The sequence below is a fragment of the Rosa chinensis genome, chromosome 3 (assembly GCF_002994745.2).
Source record: "Rosa chinensis cultivar Old Blush chromosome 3, RchiOBHm-V2, whole genome shotgun sequence".
In the NCBI taxonomy this organism is placed as follows: domain Eukaryota; kingdom Viridiplantae; phylum Streptophyta; class Magnoliopsida; order Rosales; family Rosaceae; genus Rosa; species Rosa chinensis.
Genome location: NC_037090.1, coordinates 4317109 through 4328267, shown reverse-complemented (window position 1 = coordinate 4328267; position 11159 = coordinate 4317109). Strand labels below are relative to the sequence as shown.

General features: G+C 38.4%; 1 long non-coding RNA gene across 1 annotated transcript; it reads left to right on the top strand.

Moving 5' to 3' along the window:
• Positions 1-1817: 1817 nt before the first annotated feature.
• LOC121052010 lies at positions 1818-10795 on the top strand. The gene is made up of 3 exons (XR_005807768.1): positions 1818-2132; positions 2445-2491; positions 10632-10795. It is a non-coding gene; the product is annotated as an uncharacterized LOC121052010 (long non-coding RNA).
• Positions 10796-11159: the final 364 nt, after the last annotated feature.

Below are 11159 nucleotides of genomic sequence, written 5' to 3'. Positions count from 1 at the left end.
ACTACAAGAAAATGACTCTTTTACCGCGCACATTTTACGGCGTGCATTAATGCATGCCGTAATAGGCACACATTTACGGCGCATTTTCACGCAGGCCGTTAATACCCTTTCTGATATGGTCTTTTACGGCGTGCATCTAATGCGTGCCGTAATAGACACACATTTACGGCGCATTTTAACGCAGGCCGTTAATACCCTTTCTGATATAGTCTTTTACGGCGTGCATGTAATGCATGCCGTTAATGTCATTGTTCATTTAGTCTTTTATGGCATGCATTGATGTGTGCCGTAAAAGTAAAAGGCCAAAAATTTTCACTAAAGTTTTTATTTCCCTCCATCTTTTCCCTCTACACTTTTCATTTTTATTTTTTTCATTTCATAACACAGCCTCGAGCCCTCGTTTCTCACTGCCTCACTTCCAGTCCACGACCCTATCTCATTTCAGTTTCTCTCTCTTCCTTTCGCTCTCTCTTTCTTCACTGGCCTCTCAGTTTTCTCTTCGTCATCGACAATTCGAGATCGCCAAGGAGACCGCCAAGGACTGGGTTAAGCTCTTCGTTTTCTCTACCTTCTTCCTTCACACATCTCTCAGCCGGAGCTTCCTCCTTTCCCTCCAGGTCCATCTCTGCTGTTACTCTTTTCTTCAATCTTGTTTTCGTCGGTTTGTTTTGACTTAATCTTGCTCAGTTATCATCGTTGTCGTTTATTCTTCTTAATTTCATATCCAGTTATGATTATTTCAGGAGCTATACTTGGAGAGATGCCCAAAATTTCAGGAGCTGTAAGTCTAAAAACAGATGATAAATTTTATTTGCCATGCACTAGGTTTGTGTTTGTGGTTTCATTTGCTTACTTGTTTTATGCTTACAGGTCGATGTATTTGGAACCATAGCCTATGTTTCTCAAACTTCTTGGATACAAAGTGGGATAGTTCGTGATAACATACTCTATGGGAAGCCAATGGACAAGAACAAATATGAGAAGATCATAAAAGCTTGTGCTTTGGTAAGGACATAAATAGTTTTGATCATGGTGATCTTACTGAAATAGGCCAGAGGGGAATTAACATGAGTGGACAGCAAAAGCAAAGGATTCAGCTGGCTTGAGCTGTCTATAGTGATGCTGATATCTACCTCCTAGATGACCCATTCAGTGCAGTAGATGCACACACTGCAGCAATTCTGTTTCATGTAAGAAAGATGTAGTCAGCGATATTTTGAGGCATAGTCTTATTGTAAAACAGGTCACATAATATGAATGGCTTATGTAGGATTGTGTCATGGATGCTCTAGCAAAGAAGACTGTGATTCTTGTGACTCATCAAGTAGAATTTCTGTCAGAAGTCGACAAAATTCTGGTATGCTTTGGCTTTTGTTAGAGATTAATGAAGACTTGACTTGTATTATTTATGAAATCACATGAATATTTTGTTAGAAAAATAAAAGACAAATGAACATTTTCCATGTATAATTTCATTTCCAGGTAATGGAGAGCGGACAAGTTACTCAATCCGGAATCATCGATTTGTATGGAACAAAAATCTTTTGGATGAACTTATCAAGTTCAAGGTAAGATTTTCCTACTGTGAGGTACGATTAGTTCAAGGTCCAAATTATGTCGTTTCAGTTCCTTTAGTGTACGAGACACTTTACAGGTATGCTCTTTTTTTTTTTTTTTTCCTCCCTCTTCCTTTTGGTGCTACTGCAGCTGTGCTTTTTATTGATGTAAAGGATTTCTATTGCATTTAGTTAAGTCCTTTGGAATATTAAGTAACAGTATCTAGCTTATCTAGATTTTGAACGACATACCTAACTTTTCATTTATTTTTTTGTATTATTGATCTGTTTCTCACTTGTATGACTGGTTTTCAATTCTGAAACTTTATACTGTAATAGTAGCAATAAGTGATGAACCCTGCTTGGGTTTGTTTATCCAGATCTTTAAGTGTTGCACTATTATCCACCCCGAGCTCTTCTCTCTCTCTCCTTTTTTTTTTTTGGTTTAAATTATTTATTTTCTCTTGCAGGGGGATCCAGAAACAGATTTCTACAAGTTCTAAAGCTTGTAAGCTTATTGCACTTTCATTCCTAAGGATCAGTTTGGCATACATGGAGTTTAAGAGAATTTATGAGGTTGAATTACTATGCATTTTTGTGTTGTTTAAATCAAGCTATTTTCTATTCTCACGGGTGATCTTAAGCACATAAAACTAAAACCATAAAAATATTTGGATATTAGCTCGTGCTGCGTTGAACAATTCTCACTTTAAGCCATACTGTTTCTTTTGTGTAATTGCATTTACTTAATCCGGACAGATTGCCCACCTCAAATTTATATTCCAGTTTTCCACACCACAGAGGTAAAGATCACAAGTTTTACTGAAGCCCAGATCTCCAAATGAAGAACCCTGGTTCTGCATTTGATATTATTTATGAACACTGCAGAGTCATGTTCCGTGGCATTGGTGTTCTGAAGTTTGCTGCTTTGTTAGGTAAAATCCATCTTCAATACTTATAATTCAGTGTTGCTTTTTATCTCAGAATTGAAGAAAATGTTGTAAATATTTGTGGATAATCATGTAAATAGATGATGAGTAATAGGTGCCTATCCCTATAGATTGGTGATTGATAGGTTGTAATTGTAGGAGTGATTGGATTGTAAATTAAGCATTACCCTTTTGTGTACACCATGTAGTCCTATATAAGGCTCCTCATGGTGAGATGAATAAGACACACAATCTGATTCTCTGTGTCCAAACTCTCTCTCTCTCTCAGAAATTTTTCTGTTTTACAACACGTTATCAGCACGAAGCTCTAACCAAAGCTCTAGCCAAGAAAAAAAAAAAACCCCCCTGCTGCAGCCTGTTTGCACGCCCTGAAACTTCTTGATCGAGACCTCAGATCAAAAACTTTCCTTCATCAAAGTTGTTCGTCTCTGCGTCTTCTCTTTGACCTCCAAATTTCAGCCCTATTGGAGTAGTTTTGAGACCTGTACACCATTTAAAGTGGGAGCTGTCCAGAAGAGGCGAATAGCTCTTGGATTGGCTGAGAAGACAACCTTCTCAGTTCTGCACACATAAACTGAAGATTTATCCATCCTTCATCAAGTAATGTTTTCCAAAACTAATTTTATATTTATGCTTCTTGCTTATTGAGCCTATTGATTGAATATGAAAAATCACCATAATGCATGAACCCTACCAAATCCTACATGATTTATTTACGTGGTATATGTATTTGTATATATTTGTTCATGTGTTTGGGATTGTTTGATTGGAAAACAAAAGAGAAAAATTTATGGACTGCAACTATATATCTGTAGTACTTGGTCCAGTAGTACCAAATCAATATCAGTAACATCAATTCAACAAGAAAAAAAAAAAACAGATTATGCAGTTGCTGGGATTCGAACCCAGCTAAAATAGGTACCAACTCAACATGTTGTCCGCTGTACCACTATGGCAAGTTAGTATGTGTTAACACTAATTAGTATTAATTCTGCCAGAAGCAGATTTGAGGCCAATTAGTTGGTGATTGATCAACCCGTGATTTGATTTTGATTGATTTTATCCAAAGCAATTACCATTGTAATTTATGCTCATTACCACACTCACTTCATTATCACATTGAGACAATTCTGAATTATTGCCTGAATTATGATAGAAGAATTATGGGCTTAAATTTTGGTTACACAAATTTGAATCTGCCATTATAATTATTTATGCTAGAAGCATTATGGGCTAAATTATTACGCGATTATTACATAAATATTGTGCCAGAAGCATTTGCTAAATTTATTACCTGTACGTAATGCCAGAAGCATTAATGGGATTTGAACCCATTTCCTTAGGTATATAACCGCTGCATTAATTTATTTATGTTACGATTTAATAACGTATATTGAATTTGGTTTTGTTATAATTGTGAATATTAATAGAGGCTGAGTCAGAAGCTCAAATCAAGCCCAAAGTCATAACAACAAATTCGAGCCAGAAGCTCAGGCCCAAGTTGCAAGGCCAGAATAGCAGCTCACTACATGTTACCATGACAAAAGTTATGAATCTTCTCAAAGTAGGCTCATCCAGTTGGATGCGATGTCTAGGTAAGGTTCAAATGAGGCTGTGTACTTAAGCGAGCCTCGCTCCACCTAAACCTCATCCTTCCTTACCTGGTCGTATTCAATTGGAGTTACCGAAAGGGTTGAGTAATAATTTTTTATTCCTTGGCAGACCAGCCTGAGCCCAGCAGGCCCACTCTCCCTCCGTGGGACCAAGCAGCCCAGCATGCCTCACACACCATTTGACTTACGCATGAAAGCCCGGGTCACGCCTGCAGACTAAGCCCGATAGGCTTCACTATCAAGCCCACTCCTTCTTTGGTCCAGCAGAATCAAAATAAAAATGATTTCATATTGTAAATAAATTCACCATATCTAATATGTGTAATTAATTGCCAGAAGCATTTATTCACATAATTGTGTGATAATTAATATGTTATTTTACTAGCATGCAATTAATATCTCAATTGATTTATGATTTCCATTTATCCAATTTGTGAGATATTATTACAATTTACCTTTTTCAATATTATTGTGTTACTTGTCTGAATTTTCGCACTAGAATATATGTGTAGAAAATGCAGGTACCTAATGAACTAGAAGTTCTAAATGAACCCGTAGTTCATATATAAATCGAACTTGTAGTTTCGATAATGCCGTTTAAGAAACTTGAAGTTTCCTTTCATAAATTCACCACATATGATAAAACCAGTAGATTTTACATGTCTAATCCGATTTTTCATACCATGTTATAGAACCTGAAGTTCTCATAACTTGCTTATGGATGATATTACCCAAAGCACTAATATTATTTGTTCATTTCCTGTAACAAATGTCAAATCTCAACATGTTTGACTTTGTTGCATTGGAGGTCTCCAGAAGAAACTATCTAAAGTGAACTCAAGATGTGAAAATTCATCTGACTGCAAAGAAGATGAGATCAACAATCGATATTGACAATGTCGTCACTGAGGCTTTTAAGGCGAGTGCCATAATGTTCATAAAGAAACATATGGAGACAGCACTCCAAGTTAAGTACCCGATTAAGAGGATACACAGACTCTTTGGGTTGCTCTGGAAGAGCACTTTCACCATCAGATGACCATTTTCTTGCTTGAAGCAAGACATGATTGGCAGAACAAAAAAAACCCATATGACCGTCATCCACGTGGCCAAGGCCCACGTTGTGGGAACCGTGATGCCCTAACTCAACAAGCCTGAGCTGAAAGGAACACTAGTCAGGCCTGTCGCCACCAGAATCAGCATGATCTTTGTTATCGATGTGGAGGAATTGACTGCTGGTCCCGCACCTGTTGTGCGATAGCCGAAGCAATAGATGAGTATTACGCCGGTCGCGGAACTCGAAATACCAACTTTATTAAAGGGTCATTTTCTATTGATTCCACACTAGAGATCACGAATTTTCAGGCAGTTACTGAACATACCGAGGATTAGAACTCGAAGACATGGGTATAATTGGCCCCTTGTGCCATATCTATTTCATCTTAATGAATGAAACATCTTCGGATTTTGGTGATTTATGTTTTCAATTATTTTTGGATTATAGAAATGTGGTTATGTTCGAATATATTTAATTCAATAAACTTATTCATACATGTGATCCATTGAATTAAATAAATGAATAGGCATATTCTGTGGGGAAGTTTGTTGTCTGGTTAAAAGTGCTATTATGCACACCATACTCCCAGATCGGAGATATTTTTCAAACTTATTGTCTATTCATACCTCTGTGACAACCGTATCAGGCCAATCCAACCTGATAGAGGATTATGGCAAAACCCACTATATGTTGTCCAATGGTACTGAACCTACCATTAATGAGGCATTATAATCTCCACGTTCCAGAAGAACGTTATTGAGTATTAAGGATATTCGAACCAACGGTTATCACGCTGAAACCACTGAGAAAAATGCGTGGAATATCTTTGTATAATCTCCGAGTGTGTAGCCAGAAGCGTACATTGGAGAAATTGAAATCTGTTAGCTAGAAGCTAACTAATTCAAGCAACTACTTGTTATGACATGACCTTTTGAGACACCCAGGTCAAAGTATGATGCACTGTATCCTCAACTCATCGTAGGTGCAACCCCTTCTGAATAAGGGTCCTGTATATAATGACACACTATGCCATACTCGTTAAGAATATTTAATACTAGACTATCATATGCAAAGACTAGTACATACACCACCATTTTTCTGCACAGAATGCAAGGGAAATTTGTGGACATATCCAACCACCATGTGGACCAGTTAAATATTAATGGTTTTGGTTGATGTATCGACAAAGTGATCACATGTTACACTACTGTCCATAAGAAAATACTGCTTTTGCTAAACTCTCACCCAGATCATGAAATTGAGGGTTCACCACTCGGATTATCCCATAAAGTCTATAAGACTTGATAATACCGGAGAGTTTACATCGAAGTCTTTCGATGATTATTGCATATCCCTTGGGATTGATGCTGAACATATAGTTCCCTATGTTCACACCCAAGATGGTCTCGCAAATAGAATCTTGGTAATGCGCACCAAGCTCCTAGTTTTTGTGTGGGGCTATGCAATCTTGCATGCAGCTATGTTGGTCCCGTTGAGGCCCACTGCTACCCAACCTTACTCCGCGTTACAGTTGGTGACTGGGTACGAACCTGATGTTTCGCACTTACGCGCATTTGGGTATGCAGTCCTTGTGCCAATTGTGCCGTCACAACGTACAAAATTGGGTCCTCAACAAAGGATGGGCATACATGTCGATTATGAATCCCATCCATTATGTGCTCTTTAGAGCCCTTGACAGGCGATCTCTTTACCGCTAGATTTGCGGATTGTCACTTTGATGAGACAGTCTTCCCGCCGTTAGGGGGAGATAAGAACGTTACCGTTCCTGATGAACGACGTGAATTGACGTGGAATGTCCCCACTATGTCTCATCTTGATCCCCGAACCGCACAATGTGATAATGAAGTGCGGAGAATTCTAGATCTACAGAGTGTAGCCCAAAATATGCCAGACGTTTTCTCTGATCTAGCTAAAGTGACGAGATCATATATACCTGCTGCAAATGTGCCTGCAAGGATAGACGTCCCTGTAGGATGTGTCGTCCCAGATGGACGAGGTACGACCATGGCGGCTAACCAATCATATGTCCCTGCCTAGAAGTGAGGTAGACCATTAGGTTTGAAGGATTCTTATCCCCAGAAGAAGGTAAACTTGGCACAAACGAATCCTCTTGACATCGCAATCTCAAACAGATTCATCTCACGAGATAAATCCGGATTATGGGTATGTCCTAGAAGAGACTATGTTGGGGGACGCTCTAACATTTGAACCCACTCCCGAGAATAGAGAAATCTCGGTAAATTTAGTGAGATTTGGAATCGGGTTGAGATTATCATCGATGATATATTAGTATTTGCGGTGGCCACCGAATCTATAATATGCGATGACCTCGAACCTTGCTTTGTTGATCAATATCAATGAAAAGACGACTGGCTAACAAGGAAATAAGCAATCCAGGTCAAAATAGATTCCTTGACAAAGAGAAAGGTGTTTGGACCTGTTGTTCCTACACCTCCCCATGTTAAACCCGTAGAATTTAAATGGGTATTTGTAAGGAAGCGTAATGAGAAAAACGAGATTGTGATACACAAGACTCGTCTAGTGGCGCAATAATTTTCTCAACGCCCTGTGGTTGATTACGAGGAGACGTATTCTCCCGTAATGGACGTCATAACGTTCCACTACCTTTTCAGTTTGGTAGTTTCCAAAAAAAAAAAACTGAATATGCAGCTTATGAATGTGGTCACAGCTTATCTCTATGGGGATCACGACACAGAGATATACATAAAAGTTCAAGAAGGACTTAATATACCCGATGCAAATAGTTCTAGACCACGGAACACGCTATTCATTAGTTTTGAGGCGTTCACTTTATGGATTGAAACAATCCAGACGGAGGTGGTATAACCGTCTAAGTGAATATTTAATCGGGATGGGATATGTGAATAATGAACTATGCCCATGCGTGTTTATTAAGGAAACAAGTCCCTAGTTTGGTATTGTGGTGGTATATGTCAATGACATGAATTTGATCGATACTCCTAAAGAGATCAAGGAAACCGCAAAGCACCTGAAGTTGGAATTTGAGATGAAAGGCCTTGGGAGAACAGATTATTGTCTCGACCTGGAGCTCGAGCACAGTGCAGATGAAAAATTTGGTCCATTAACCAAATTACATCTAGAAGATGTTAAGATGCTTTAATGAGGATAAAAGCAAGCGCACCCATGGTCGTCTAAAGTCTAGAGAGAACCGTATCGTCCTGCAAATGATAACGAAGAGATATTGGTGCCAGAAGTCCCATATCTAAGTGCAATAGGCGCATTATTGTACTTGGCTTAATTCCCTAGACAAGACATCTCATTCGATGTGAACTTGTTAGCTAGATATAGCTCTGCGCCAACACGCAGCCACCGGAATGGCATAAAAGACATTTTTCGCTACCTTAGAGGTACAGCGGATATGGGCTTATTCTATCCCTATGCATCAAGGAATGGATCAAACCCCCTTGATCCTCAGAATGATGCTCGCCTTGTTGGATATGCTGATATAGACTATCTATCAGACCCGCACAAGGCATGTTCCCAGATTGGTTATGTCATTGGGAATACTGCAATTTCTTGGAGGTCTACGAAATAGACACTTGTTGCTACCTCTTCGAATCATGCTAAGATACTAGCTCTTCACGAAGCAGTATGTGAATGTACATGGCTAAAAGCCGTTACAAAGCATGTTCGAAGCACATGTGGACTGATGTGGACTGCATTCCACCACTGATGAACCAACCATTATCTACGAGGATAATGCTGCTTACATAGAGCAGATAAAGACGAGTTTCATCAAAGGAGACAACACCAAACATATTGTACAGAAGTTCTCCTTCAATTATCAACAACAGGAGCATTAGAAGATTGAAGTTAAGCAGATTTGATTTGAAGACAATCGTGCAGACCTCTTTACCAAGTCACTACCAAAGTCTACATTCCAGAAGCATGTTCAAGGTATTGGTCTACGTAAACTATCTGAATTACCTAACATGTAATTTTCAGGAGGAGTCGAAATCAGGGGGAGTATCCTGAAGCATACCCACTTGACCATCGTGTACTCTTTTTGTCCTTCGTCCAGGGTTATTTTGTCCCACTGGGTTTTGTTACCTGGCAAGGTTTTAACGAGGCACATCTTTAGCATGGTCACCCCAATTATAGTACATCCTGAAGATGCTTTGATTTGACATATATGCATTTGCTCATCTTTTCCCTTCGACCACGGGTTTCTCCCACTGGGTTTACCGGGCAACGTTTTGGTGTAGCAACTCTAATGCATCCCTCTCGTAGACATACTACCTACTTATGGTGCTGATAAGAAGACTTCACCTATCTTTGAAGTTGTGATACTGCTACTCCACACTCAAGCGCGTTGTGCTCTTTTTCTCCTTCGACCAAGGTTGTTTTTTTTCCCACAGGGTTTTTATTACTTGGCAAGGTTTTTGACGAGGCAACTTAGAAGCGCTCAGCCTATGCAACACTATTGACATGGAATATCCAAGGGGGAGTGTTGTAAATATTTGTGGATAATCATGTAAATAGATGATGAGTAATAGGTGCCTATCCCTATAGATTGGTGATTGATAGGTTGTAATTGTAGGAGTGATTGGATTGTAAATTAAGCATTACCCTTTTGTGTACACCATGTAGTCCTATATAAGGCTCCTCATGGTGAGATGAATAAGACACACAATCTGATTCTCTGTGTCCAAACTCTCTCTCTCTCTCTGAAATTTTTCTGTTTTACAACAGAAAATACCATTATTTGGGAAATAACAGCTAGCTGGTATGTAATATAATAAGAAGAGTTAAAGTACTAAACTTTTATTTACTAAATCAAGTTGGGTTGTGTGATTCGATGTGTTTGTGTGTGTCTGCAAAATCTGTGTAGGGTAGTTGCATTTGTTAAAATGTATGTGCATTGTGACAGTAAATCATTTATTTAATTAAAGCAGAAATTTTCACTATATACCTTGAGAGGCTTAAGCAAGTCCCAAAATTTATAAGTTGTATTAGACATGAAGTTTTTTAGGATTTAGTTTGGCTTTCAGTAAGTTGGTGCTCTGTTTTGGCTTTGCTTATGTGTTTGGATTGTTGGTGCAGTACACATAATGGATTGAGAGGTATGTTTGATTTATACTTTTGATTTGCTTTCTGGTGATGATGAAGGTTATACATGTTGGTTTTGTGGTCGTAGTGGAGGACTAGACCTCACATTAATAGTTTTCTTACTTTATTCTCTAGGCAAGCCCAAACTAAACCATTTGATTTGTGCAGAACAAGAACTTTGAATTGATTAAAAAAAAAAAAAAATCTATATCAGTATGTGTTGTGTAGATATGCATTTTAATTGGCTTTTAGTCTTTCTGGATTTGCTTCTGCAATGTCTATCATTTCTTCTGTTTTGCACTTGTGAAAGAACGAAACACTCACTTCTCAATGCATGTTGCAGTTACTATTCTATGCATGGACATTTCAAGAAGCTGGATGAAGAGATTAAAAGGGGAGCTGCATCTTTGGAAGTAGAAGCCCAACTATCTCAGGTTTGCAATTGTCGATCACTTCAAAGTGGGACAGTTCGTGATAACATACTCTACTTGATTGATGTAATGACTACTGCTTCTTGTACATTTTTAATTGTCATTTTGTAAATTAAATTACTTATAACGATAATCTGATTGAAATGTTTCTCTTACATCTAATTTGTCATATGGATATGGTGATACAAATGTCAAATTGGTAAAAATATAATTTTTTTATTATTAAAAAAACCTTATTTACGGCGTGCAAGCTGCGCCTTAAAAAAGAACTCAATCACTCTTTTACGGCACACATTATACGCCTTAAATAGAAAGTCTTTTACGGCGTGCAACATGTGCCGTAAATAACATGAGTGACATTTCCGATATCACTTTGACGGCGTTCTTGGGTGCACTTTAACGGCGCATTTTAGTGTGCCGTAAATGTGGTACGTCTTTTA